This window comes from Drosophila teissieri, chromosome X (genome assembly GCF_016746235.2).
Source record: "Drosophila teissieri strain GT53w chromosome X, Prin_Dtei_1.1, whole genome shotgun sequence".
In the NCBI taxonomy this organism is placed as follows: domain Eukaryota; kingdom Metazoa; phylum Arthropoda; class Insecta; order Diptera; family Drosophilidae; genus Drosophila; species Drosophila teissieri.
The window spans coordinates 6,124,084-6,137,653 of record NC_053034.1 but is presented as its reverse complement, the minus strand read 5'-3'; the positions used below and the strand labels follow the sequence as shown (position 1 = coordinate 6,137,653).

Sequence of the window (13,570 nt, the reverse complement as noted above, 5' to 3'; positions counted from 1 at the left end):
CACGTAAGGAGATTGAGTTCGAGTGCGATTAATGCACTTTTGTGCACATTGGAGGCGACTATATTACCAGGAATGATTGTAATGCTTAGTAAGTACATTTTCTCTCAGTGCATAGCCTTTTTCCAGGGCACGGTAAGCGCCAGGGCGGTGGCGTAGAAGGTGAAGAAACTCGCATGTAAACGAGTTCGAAATCTGCATTCCACCGACAGCCAACAGGATTTTCTGCTGCGGCTAAAACGAGGATGATCACCATGATCACCATCATGATGGTCTTCGAGGTCATAATGATCCCGATGAAGAAGCTGGATGGGCGGCTTGCCCCACCTGTTGCTCTTGCAATTCTGGATGGCAATGCAAAGGAATGGTGTGGTATAGAATGGAATGAGTTGGGATGGAATGGAATGGGATGAGTTCAGTTGAGTTGAGATGGTATAGGACGGTATAGGACGGAATAGGATGGGGATGGGGGACAACCCCACAACCCCTTTTCATCCGATGGGTACCATATATATTTTTCAGAAGGTGCGTGGGCTCCCAAAACGAATTGTATGGGCTATGAGCCAGAACCGAAAGTCAGTCTGAAGTTCAGTACTGGAGTGGGGGTTTGGTTATATGGCTTTGGTTATATGGGTGCGGAATCGAAGCTGCACGCCCACTAACTAAAGTTTCGAGGACCGGGGCAAAATGGGGATGCGATTATATTTTGTATTCTTCTCTCTAATTGCGTGGGCGCCGCGGTCAGGATTAAGATTAGCAGTAACTTACCTTTTGTACCCTTTGTCACTTGCTTATGCCTTCGTCTCTTTTTCCCGCTGTCTAGCTGTCTCTTTCCAGGCGTCCCTTTGCTGCTTTAAAGCTGCATTCTGCAAATAAGAGGGTAAAAGTAGAATCAAAACACACATAAATATTGAAAATAGACGACACTTTTAATGAATTTCAAAATAATTGAGGCCTAAAGTGGCACAAAAATGCTTGGCGACAGGCAAATAAATGCGAAGCCTATAAATAACCACAAAACTGGGAGAGTGAATGGGTACAAAAAGAGCTGACACGTGCGCGTGAGGAACACTCGAAGATGTTGGGGTTACTCAGCAACTTTGGAATACATATTGTTTTGAAAGAAATCACATGAACTCAATGCAAGTGAACTAAAGTAAGTTGACTCACTAAAACTTGCTGATACCAATATGTAAAACTAGCACATACTTATTTTCTAGATCCTAGGATACGAAAATGGCCCGAACGATTAGACTAATTCCCGCTGCTGAATACCCATGAATACCCAACCTGGGGCTAAGGAGAAAACTCCCCTTTGGTGTTTGCCTGTCCATTTAAAAAGACATAAAACTAAGACTACCACCGAGTCAGAAACGAAAATTCCCAAACGAACAAATGTCATAAATATCCCGGCAATACAAATTTCCAAGCGAGTGGCTAAAAATTATGCCAAAAAGCACATAAATAATAACGAAAGGGGCGCGAGGGGAGGTGATGGTGAAGTCTTTCGATTTCCATCCAATACTCTTAATAAATTTATGCGATTCTCTCACTTTTCTCTGGAACTTCGCCCAATCGCCCACCCACCCACACACTACACACACAGTTGTTGGGCCATAATTTTTCTAGAATTTTTGAAAAGTCGCCAAGTCGAACAGGGCCCCAAAATCAAAAAACGAAAGACAAAAAACTAAAAAGTTAACAACGTAAAAAAAAAAACGTGAAAGAGAACAATAAAAATAAAACGAGCGCCACCCCAAAAGCGTCTGTTGCATTTGTATTGGTGTATTTGGTGTGTGTGGTGTATTTGGTGTATTGGTGTGTGACAGTTGTCATTTTTCATAAATATTTTCCAATTTCCCCAAAAGCCAAGTGAGAAATTAACGACGAAAACAGACACAAAACAGAGAAATAAACATGGAATGCCATTTGCAGATCCGTAGAATTGGGGAAATAGTACGGCAGGTCTTCTTCAGGTGGTGATCTCCAGATTGATCTCCGGATTGCTTCATAAATAATTTCATAACTTTTATGGCGCTTGTCAGTCATCATGAGGCGATAATGGCAGCAAATAGAATCAAGTCTGAGTCGTGATAAATAAATTTGGAATTTTATGTGTGCCGTGCCGACTAAAGTGAATTTCATGAGATGCTATGAACTGCTATTAAATTAATAACTTTATCGCTCAATATTTAAAATGAGAACTTAATAAAGGCCAGTCCATTTGAATATTCCAATCGATATTCCACGCCGAAACAATAGAATCCGTCCCATTTCATTAATGGCCATAATAAACTGGCACTTTTCATTGGGTGCTCACTGTGTTTTCATACTCTCGATGTACAGACGCAAATATCATGTTTCGCAGAGGCCTTTTTGCAGAATTGGCGGCACTTTGGCCAGACAGCAACATGTTGTTGTGGGGCTGTCGCATGTTGCTGATGTTGCTGATGTCGCTGCTGTTGCTGATGTCGCTAATGTCGCTTATGTCGCTTATATCGCTGCAGCTGATGACTCACTTTCGGCTTTTTGTCGGTCAGCGAATTAGAAATCGTTGCAACTGCTAGCGAATGTAAGTGACAGCGAAGCTTTTTTACTTGACACTGGCGTTTCGAGTATCTCGCAGATGTGCCACTGCCGCAGTGCCTCTTACTTTTGCCATAATTATTGTGCAGTTTCCCGGGCTGCCTTGTCCCTCGTCCCTCTCTCCCTTTTCCATCAACAGCAACAACAACATCTCTTGTTATTATTATTGGCCACGATTAGCCGCCCTGCAGCGAACGACATTTGAGCCAATTTTCCCGCTGCTCGCATTCCGCGGGTGAAAGCCTCGCCATCGCCATCGCCACCGCCACCGACATCGACATCCACATTCCCATTTAAATTTACGTCCACATGCACATTCACATTTCACATTTCACAGCAATACGCGCCATTCTGCCAAATGCAAAATGCAGCAAAAGAGACTCATATAAAAATAAGAAACGACAGTCTGCAAGGAAGAGGGCTACGTTTGGGTGGCAAAGAGGCGAATACGAATACCCTACCCTACTGCGAGCATTAATAAATACCAAGTCATACCATTATTTGCATTATTTTTTGTTTTCTCGCCCCTTGGCACACTAAAAGTGGGTCAGATACAGTGATTCCCATGCCTTTTACTAGGTGTGAAACTTGAACATTGAATTGGATATTCTCTAACAGGGTACTAGTCTTGCGAGCATGCTTGCAAAGCATGCTTCAAAATTTATGCGTTGCCTGATTTGAGGGGTACGTCCAAGGGGCAGGAAAAGCGATTGGGATCTGGGCTGGGGAACTGGGGCTTCAGATGGCTCCAATGGGTGGCTCGAGTCCAGTTTTGAATATCGTTCAATTTGCGATCCCTCCCTCTCGCTCTTGCTCTCGCTCTTGCTCTCCCCGTCCTGCTCTGTGCGGTCGCATTCCTGGTTTTCCATTCCTGCTTTCTGGCTCATGGCAAGTCTTATCCATTTTCGATTGCCCCCAAAGTCCCGCGGTGTCCCTCATTTGCATGCCTATTATAAATTTTTCAAATACTTGTCTTGGGCTGCCCTCGTTGTTTTTTGTTTTTATGGCCCACCATGTTTAGTGATTGCTATCTTTGTCATTGTTGCTTTTGTTGGTGGGCCCGGCTTTTCGCTGCAATTTATTTGATTTTCATTGCATTAAATTTTGCGCCGTCTCACTCTTTGCTTTTGTTTCCTGGCGGTGCGTTGCCATAATTTGTTGTCTCTTTTTTTGGCTTTGCCTCGATTCTGATCTTGGAATTTCAATTTGCGTTTCGTTTCTTGGCTTTTGCGCAATTCTGTCCGCTGTCTGCATTCTGGTCTTTTGGTCTTCTGGTCTTCTGGTTTTCTGGTCTTCTGGTTTTTCACCTAACAAGCCTGTCGAGCCATTTATCATAAACATTCGTCAGCTGTCCCACGCCCCTTGGGGAAATTCCTGCCCCGTCATTAAGATATTTTTGTTTTTGGGCTTTTCCATCTCTATTTTCATGTCGCCCTGCAGCCAGTCCAAAATGCCGGCCTCTGAGGTTACCAAACCAAACGATCTCCTCTAGTATTCCCCTTTACACGTACAGAGCGAGAAAAATCCACCCAAGAGCATGTCAATCTCACCTGTTATGTGTTATATTTATTAAATACAAAGAAGCTTGCATATGAGGTGGCATTTTTTGTCAGTGCATCGCAGTCAGTTTAATATTTCAAGCTTCTGCGACCGCTTTCCAAGCGCTTTTCATCGCAGTTGAGTGTACATGTGGGCGCCCTAATGGTCAAAGATTAGATTTCCCCGCTTTTCCACCGCATTCCCAGCCTGCTCACCCCCTTCCACCCATTCGACTAATGGGTCTCTTCTCAAGTCACTTAGGCCTCTCTGCCCACACAGAAGAAAACAACGCTGGCAAATTGCGCAAATTAATATGAAATTCATCAACGGCAAAATATCAACTAATTTGGCAGCAAACAGGAAATGCAAGTCTCTCGCATGTGGGGCAGACGAATAAAAAATTATCTATTTTTTCGCACGACAAAAACGCCCAAGCGGCGCACGAAAAAAAATGAAAAAAAATATGAGAAAAATGAAAATTGAAGAAAAGAAAATAAGGCAACAGCACAGCAGCACACCTATGTATATAGTGGAGCTCCCCCTCCCCCTTAACTCATGGTAATTTTTGATCATACAGCAGGCAGCCGCTTTTCGCCTTCACTTCCCATTTTCATTTTGCCACTAGCCGGGTGGCATCCAAACTTTGGCTGCCCCACTTTTGGCTGCCTCTTGGCTGTGGCTTTTTCTGTCGGCTGCTCCTCGCTTTCCCGGGCACAGTGATCGCCAGCTAAAAGGATTTCGGCTCTTGGAGTGCGAAAATAGTAATATTGAGTAAGCTCGCATCAGTTGCATAAATCCATGAACTATCGTAAACAAGAATAGGAACTAAAGACATCATTTATACGCTGGGTGGGGCCAACTCAACTCCTCTCGTCAGTTGGGGACGCCTTAATTTGCGTCACAATTTTCGACTCACTTTTTTGTTGGCCTGTTCCTCCTTTTTTTTTTTGTTCGGGGTAATTCAAAACGCGCGCCAAGTTCTTCGATTACCTGCGGGTTAGACAATGGTCACCACTTCCCATTGTTGGTCGTTGGTCGTTGGTCTTCCCCTCGTGGTCTTGACCCCTCACCCCGCCTGAAGCTCCCTTAATACGTTCATTAATTTTAATTATGCATAAATAGTCGGTGTCAAAAGAACAAGGAAACAACAATGAAAATCGCGAATAAAATTACCAAAAAAAAATGTTGAGAATAAAGCATGGCGCATAAAACTTGATACGAGCAATATTGAAATATATTGGGAGTGGCGGCGGCGGGTTTGGGGTTCGCTGTAAGGCACGCGATTCGGCAAGAGGCGCAAAAGGGGCGGGGAAAGAAGCCGGCCAAGTGTCAAGTGTCAAACTCGGCGACTAGCAGATACCCTCTACTCTCGATTCTCTATTGAAAGATTGTGGAGAAAGAGAAAAAGGCAAATAAGTCTTAGTACCGATCTACACACCACACATATTTCATATGGGAAATCCGGCATGGCGTGCCTGCAACCCAATTACCCGAATCATACCCCTTAAAACTGAAACTGAAACTAAAACTGCAACCGAAGTCTGAATCTGCCCACTCACTCACTTGGAAAAAAGGAACGTGCAGCGGTGTCGGCTTACAATTCCATTCCGTACATACAAAAATGCGGGGATATGCGCGAGGCTCGAGTTTTTGCGCACTTTTCCCTTTGGGCAGACGTCGCAAAATATATTGGCGACTGAAATCTGAAATCTGAACTCCAAGCTTCTCGGGCGGCGATTTCGTCATCGATGGCCAGTCGAAAATTTATGCTGGCAAAATAAGCTCGGAGATCACAACAACTCAATTGGTCTGGCCAAAAAATAAACAAAACGTGCAATCAACAAAAAAAAGAGATGCAAATTAATTATGCAATTAAGCACGCGTCATTATTGCTTGTGCTTTTGCTGTGCCACTCTTGCTTTGCCGCTTTTGCTTAGCTGCCTTTTGTCGCATTAATGATCACTTTCAAAAGTCTTACATTAAATTACGGGGGGGTAAATGGTTAAGTGGTATTTTGGGAGGCAACAAAGTTGGCAAAGTGGTGATATTTTACGAATAATAAAACCTCACTTAATTTGAGTATGCACATAGATGGAAAATGCCAATGTGATCAGAATGTTGTGGTGTTTCCGCCTTCAAGATGGTGCGCGAGTTGCAATGGCAATAAGAAGTGAAGATTTCCTTTCTGTCTCGAGTTGGTTTCCCATGAAAAATGCAATTGATGCAGAAATTCAGGCACGTAGGCGCAATGGGGCGTGGCAGACAGAAATAACACAGGCAGAAAGTGGGGAAGAGAAAGAGGAAGACGAAGTAGGAGGAGGAGGAGAACAAAGCGGAACGGAAGAAGAGCAGGGTTACGAAATCGGTGTAGGGAAGGGGGAGCAAGCAAATAGATTCGGATTCTACAATGTTGAGTCTACACCACTTCACAATCGCATCACATGTGATACATTTGATACATTTGAGACCGCCCATCTATGGACCCCCGCTCACCCAGCCCCAGCCCCACCCCCCGCCCACCTGAGGCGGCTCCGCCTTTGTATCGCTCTTTTTTATTGTTGTGCGACCGCTCTTTCAGTTTTATTAGATCATATTATCTATTTTCGGGTACGACAAATTTGTAATTTAGATCAACCGGCAGTGGCAGTGGCGTCGCTCGAGTGGGGACTGCCGCTCTGGCGGTCTGCCTACCGTTATGGGCTTTTAATTAATTGGCATTTTGGCATTTAATTGAGGCAAACGCAGCTTAGCGGTGCGTTAAAGGGGTACGAGTGCTTAAAGGGGGTTTCGGCGATTAATCAGCGGCCTGGAGTGGCCCACATTTGTGGCCCAACTGCTTGATTGAATGATGGAATGATTAAATGACTGTTGATGGAACATTGTTGGGCGCTTTTGATTTGACGCACAAGTTCGGGGACGGGCCGTACTCTACTGTACTGTGTACTGTACTCTGCACTGTACTGTACTGTACTGCGTGGATCGTTTTTGGGTTAGTTTTCAGCTTCTTCTGTTTGGTTTGCCTTTCACATGAAATGCAATAAACCCAATTTAATTTTCGTTTTTATTTGTTTCGCTTATTTACTCAAACGGACGGACGGACAGACGGACAGACGTACGGACGTACGTAAGTACGTGTGTGTGTTTTTAGGCCCCCAACCTTCCACTCCCCCCGCCCAAGTAAGCCGCAGGGTCCAAGGGATTTCTTATCAGGCCCCGGAATCAATGGACAACAATCTTTTTATCACGTAACAACGAGGAGGCAAAACAAAAATAACTAAGCGTACGGCGGAAAGAAGTATAATTTTAAAGTACAAACAGAAATTCTCACTTTTTGGGGTTGAATGCTCCGGATTTTTTCTTTCATCAGCTTGATTCGCCCATTTTGGGAATAGTACAATGCTGTCCTTTCAGTTCTTCAGTTGTTGCTACCCTTTTAGTTTTGTTTATCATTTATTCAATACTGTGTTATTATTTATGGCTGCCAAACATTGCTGGCACTTGGAACATGGCTTTGAGCTCTTCAACTCCCGTCTGTGTTGTTCACCAATTAAATATTGATTCAGATAAGCGTGAGCTTTGTTAAGTTATGTTTCTTTGAATATTTTGTATGTGTGCTGCGACTTCTATTAATTGGTCAAATTCGCCTTGGACTTGTTGGATGTCCGGAAATGAGTTTTTATTTGGCTTAAAAGGAATCCCTTCCAGTGTCCATTCGCAAACGCGTTGGACAAAATGTTTCCCCTGCCTGGAACGAGGTGATGCCAATGGCAGAAGAGGGGAGAAGTGGGGCGAAGTGGGGTACCTGGCCAAAAGTCGGAAACAATTAGCTGGGGAAGGGAGTTCGGGAAGCAGGGGCTTTGGCAACTTCTGATGCCCGATGATCGCGGTAAGCGATGCCTTGGAATGCAGTTCGGATTTCCAGTGAAACGAGACGGGAAGAAAGAACTCGGTGGAGGCAGGGGATTCAAACAGAGACACAATCGATGAAAAGGTTACCCTGGCTCTGGGTCTGGACCCGCACCTCCTCCTCCACCTCCTCCTTCTCCTCCGCCTCATCCTCTTCATCGGCTTCTTCAACGTTGGTATGCGCTTCAAGGTGAACCAAAGACCAGGGACAAACTACTAAACTCGAAAGAGGGGGAAAAATGACAAACGTGACCGTGGGTCGTCTCTCTATCTCTATCTCTATCTGTATCTCTGTGCCTCTCGCTCTGTCTGGCCCTTATGCAAATGCGGATGCAGCAGCCACTGTTTGGAGCCCCTTTCCGCTTCTCCCCGCATCTCTGTCTGAACGCCTACCTTTCTTCTCCTGGCCCACGGTTGAACTTGGCTACAGTGAATTGTTTCTGTGCTCTTGATTCTGAATCCATTGCCAAGACCTCTAGTCGATTGGCATTTGACTCCTGTGTCAGCTATATAATTCCCATTCGGATGCGGAGTTTCTTAGTCAATGCCCACTGTGTTACATTGTTTGTAATGAAGCAGTTAAGAATGCAGCCTCTATCTCTGTCCCTTCCTTTTACCTCTTGTTGCCAGGTAGCTAGTTCAAGACCCCCTCCCCCCGGTTTTCCAGGTTTTCCAACGTGGGCGACAAGACCCCTTTAACCCCCCCATTCCCCTCAGCCGGGTTTTGAACTTTGTGCGGCGTCTGTTTATGAATGAAATCCGTTTGAGCCTCTTCCAAAAACGCTGCTACCATTTTCCCGATTTCCATGAATGAACGTGCCAGAGTTGCCCCGCGCTTTGTGCAGAGATGAAGCCGATGAAGCAGCTGGCCGGAATCGTCGTAGTTCAGGGTTCACGGTTCAATGCACATTGCAGATGCCAAATTAGCTCACTCCCCACCACTTCCCACCACACCATCACCCACTTCACCCGCTTCATCCACTTCACCCACTTCGTTTCGATTGAGTGAGCAAATTGATCCTCCAATTAGGGAAAATGGGGAGCAGAGAAATGGACATGGACTTCGGGCGAACGACATTATTAGCCCGGGGGCTCCCCCTTTGGAGCGTGTTGTTGGAGCTCCTACTCTCGAAATGGGTGCAAAAGGTTAAGCTCGGGGGGTTAAGTGTGTATATCGGTACCGTTATCGTTAGCGGAGTTACTGTTACTGTTACACATTTTGCCAACACATTCGCTCTTTTGCTAATCACTTCTCTAAACCGGTGCAAGACTTTCAAAAAATCAAATCAAACGAAAGAAAACCGAGAGAAAGACAAGAAAATACCAGGCTGAAGCGATCCCCCTCCCCTGCCCGTCCTCACAAAGCTTGCTTTCTACTCACGCAGCCGCAAACGTAGTACCCTGTGCATTTGATCGGCTGAAGGGTATGCCGAACTTGATATCCTTTTGGTGCCTAGAAACATATCACCCTCTATATGAAATGGACTTTCCCAAGGCCTCTGGTGAGACTACAACCAACTTATTTTTGGGCAAGGTGGGCAGCCCTACAGTTTTAATGGCAAAACTTCGAGTAAAGACGAAGGTTAGTGGGCATTACCGGCCCTGGCTATGACTGCTTATGACCCTGCCCAAAGCTTTTGAATACTATGACTAGACTATGATCTTCATGAATGATGACCCATTATCGACCTATTTAACAAGTATGCCCAAGTACTCATTATCCTAAGCACCCGAGGTGGTGGAAAGCGGCCTTCGTAGGTATCAGATGGTTCGCACAGTTCGCATGTGGCGTCTCCAGAGCCTTAACTTACTTCCACATCTGGCTTATCATGAACGCTGATCTATGACTCGAGGCCTGGCCTGCGAATGGAGCGCCGATCTTGGATCACAAAACTCGGATCTCGGATCTTGGAACTTGGAACTTGGATCTCGGAATGGAACGCTGGCGTTCGCTGACTTGGCTTCGAACTCATTTTCTAATTGCCCCACGGTGGCCGAGGAATGTCTGTCTATTCATTCGCGGTCTCATACTCTTCATCTTACTGCTTACTGCTCACTGCTCACTCTGGTATGTTTATTTCGTTTCGTTTCGTTTTCCTGTTTCCACGCAGGTTTAATTACCACATGCCAGGGAGCTGCGCGACGTGCAAAGTTCGAATCGGCGATGGAATCTCGGTTTCCAGCATTTGCATGGATCCCCCGAGATCGAGATCGAAAAAAAAAACAAAAAAAAAAAAGAATCAGGGGGTAGCGGTTGAAATACCGATCGTCTGCTATTTTAATTGAGTTCACAAATGCTCTGAACCGAACCCCATTCACAGCTGGCGATCGACCCCTTTTATTCCCCACCTAATGCCGACAACTACACGCTGAGCCATGGCCCCTCTGGCCCCACTAACCCCCCTACCTCCCTCCCTCCCTGGGCGGCTCCTGACCCTGAGAATAGAAGTGCTTTGATGCTTTGATGGCTAGTTAGTCGGAAATCGAAGCAGTTCGATTACTCAATATTTTCACAGAGATGTTAGCTGTTGGCTGGTGGGAAATGAATACATCATCGTGGCCCCAAGCCTATCCCAGCCAAATACCCCAAAAGCCCCCCTCGCATTTGCTCCCCCCCTCGATGCAGAGGGCTCTAATTAAAAACTGCTTGAAGCAGGTGTGCGCAGGAAAAAAGGGGAAAGCGTTGCTCTAATCCATCAAACAGTTTTGGCTTCATCGAGGCATAGAGGTTCATTGATCAACCGAAAGCGTACCGTGATAGCGATCCAATCGCAAGGTTTTGTAATATATATATAATGTCTATGCAGCAGACTAGAAACGTTACAATTACAATTGAAAAATACCGAAAATTCTCGGTTTGTACGTAACCATTCTTCAAAATTGTTTCATGACTTTCCAGGCCATCTCTTCAGCACATTCACAATTCATTCACCATATTCCCTAATCCGATATTCCTAGATTTTCGTTGTCAGTCGTCCCCTGGCGATCTGAAGTGAACCGTTTAAAATCGGTTTTATAGGCCAGAAGACGACGACGACTCATTCCAGCCGATCACCGGCGAAGATATCAACATCCGCACATCCCTCGCAGGTTTTCTCGGAGCACACTTGCCGGAGTTCCTGAATCACTGGGCACAGCGAAGGAACGAAGGAACGAAGAGTGAGGGGAGGTGGCTACCTACCTGGGCATTGTTACTCTGCGATTCTCTCTACCTGTGTCAATGTCAGACATCAGACATCAGACTTCAGCGCTAAATTGTCGCTTATTAAATGTCTCTCGTCCCGCCGACGAGCCACTTTATCAAAACTCCTGAGGGCGGAGATACATGAGATAAAGGAGGAAATGGCGGTGGTAGCCGAATTCCACGTAACCGTAGTGTGTAGTGTCGTCTGCGGCCCATTGTCGAAAATTATGACTTGTTTTGGGATTGGAGTGCAAATAGCCCACTTCCTGTCTGTCCCAGTCTATCTCAGTCTGTCTCTGTATGTCTCAGTCTGCTGTCTCCCTCTTTCTTCCCAGACCATCAGCTCCAACGTTGTTGCCGTTCTCATTGTCACGGAACGCCGATGTCACCGCTGATAAGTAGTGCTCCGCTTGAGGGGGCGGGGCGGGGGAAACATTTGTTTATGCACTACCGTCTTTGTCGCTGTTCAAACTACTGCGGTTGGTTCTGGATTGCTGGTGATACTGGTCGCCACAAGCTCATTGGATGCAGTCCACATCGTCACTTTTCTAGCCAACTTCCATGTCGCCGTTGTAACTTTACGTTGTATTAGGTAGGATCTTTCACACAAACATTTCTGCTAGCAAAGCAGACCAGGTAGCATACACATTCCTATCAAACCGCATAAGCAGAGCAATTGATGTGGTCAAAATCCCAGCCAGATGTATTTAGTGCGATAAGCAGAAGATCTACGTGCCTGGCACTCACTGACTGCACCTCACTGCATTAAAGACGGCATTTCGGGATCCGGGATCTGAGATGATGGTGATCGGTGATCTGTGGGAGTGGCATCACTCACAAGAACATATGTGATCACATTACGTTGGCGGCTTGTAATGCGCTTCCGTTTTGTGCTCCCCCACCCCCCCGCTGCTGCCTGTTTAGGCGGTGCTTCTGGTACTGGTACTGGTACCCCACCCCACTCTTCATTGCCCTCATTTGTCTTCTTCGGGGCTAATTTACCCAGTGATGCAAAGGCGCCGCATAAAAAGAGCCAAGATGAAGAGGGGCTAAGGGCTAAGATGACTCCCAATCCGAATCGGAATCCCGGGCCAAATCAGCCTGCAATTACACTTCCGCTGGCGGAGAGCGAAGATCACAAAAAAAGAGGCAGAGAGAAACCATAGCCATAGCCATAGCCCCTTTTAGCCCGAACAAAAACCGAAGACCGAAAACCTCCCATTCATGCCGTTGCCGTCTCCTCGTCTCAGGCTCATTCACAAGATTCAAAGTCGAGACCAGAGTGTTCAGCCATTCATTCATTCACGTTGATTGCCACCTTTCTCGATCTTTTTTGCCTCCTGCCCCACGGCAGCCTCTTGTGCTCCAATGATTAGTCTGTGCTAATGAACAGGCGGCGGCTACCTAGCAAAAAAAAAATAAATACAACAAAATACAAAAAGAGGGGGGTGGTGGGGCAAAGGTATCCGTGAACACCGCATCCAACACCAACGAAAAAAAAATAAAAAATCCCAAAGACACAAAAACCCAACAAAACACCGAAAAAAGAGCGAGAAAAAGCGAGACAAAGCTGCAAGAAAGCGGCAAACAAACAGAAATCAAATCCAATTTATGTTTTCAGCATTAATCATAATTTCTTGGGGGCCCATTTTCGGTGTGGCGTGAAATAATTTTTATGCGCCGTTTTTACGGAACCCAAACCCAAACCCACCAAATCCGTTTCGGCATCCCAATCCCAATCCCAATCGAAAACGAAATCGAAATCGGAGTCCCAAAGGGGAAAAGGTGTCAATGTCTAATTTTGTGGCGAATGCACTCGGAGCATTCTGTTCTCCTCATTATGTGAGATGCTGTGAGGTTGGTTGCTTGTTGCTTGTTGCATGGTGAATGTGGGATGGATGTGTGGATGGAAACTGGATCAGTGGATCAGTACTAATGGGGTGTGAGAATCGATCGCGATCGTTTTGGCCATGAAATTCGAGCGCAGAGAATGCGAAATTGGGCCTGAGATCATTGCAACTATGCGTATGAGTAATGAGTAATGAGTAATGAGTGTTGAGTAAAACTCTTCATTTGCGGAATGGAAATAATCCAATCCTCTGGGTGGGCTGTTCGATGGGATTTGGATGATTGCAAGATCAAGATCTCTTCCTGCCCAATCCAATTATCCCGTTTTATGCTAAGCCATTTTCCATTGATTCATTACAGCCCGATTCCCGCGTGAAAAGGACCTGGCTAGATCTGACTACACTTGGCCAGGTTTCGGATCGGTAGCTCGCCAGACCCGTCTGTTGGACTGGACCCCACATCGAATAGATAGATGCCTGTTTTTTTTTTTTTGGGAGGCGGGGGTTTCGT

General features: G+C 45.8%; 1 protein-coding gene across 3 annotated transcripts in view; it reads right to left on the bottom strand.

Moving 5' to 3' along the window:
• Window positions 1–13,570, bottom strand: part of LOC122623826 (interference hedgehog) — a 28,001-nt gene that overhangs the window by 12,146 nt on the left and 2,285 nt on the right. For all 3 annotated transcript variants that reach the window (XM_043803172.1, XM_043803171.1, XM_043803173.1), the window contains exon 3: window positions 766–863. The gene's annotated coding sequence lies outside the window, so the exon portion shown is untranslated. The remainder of the gene's footprint in view (window positions 1–765; window positions 864–13,570) is intronic.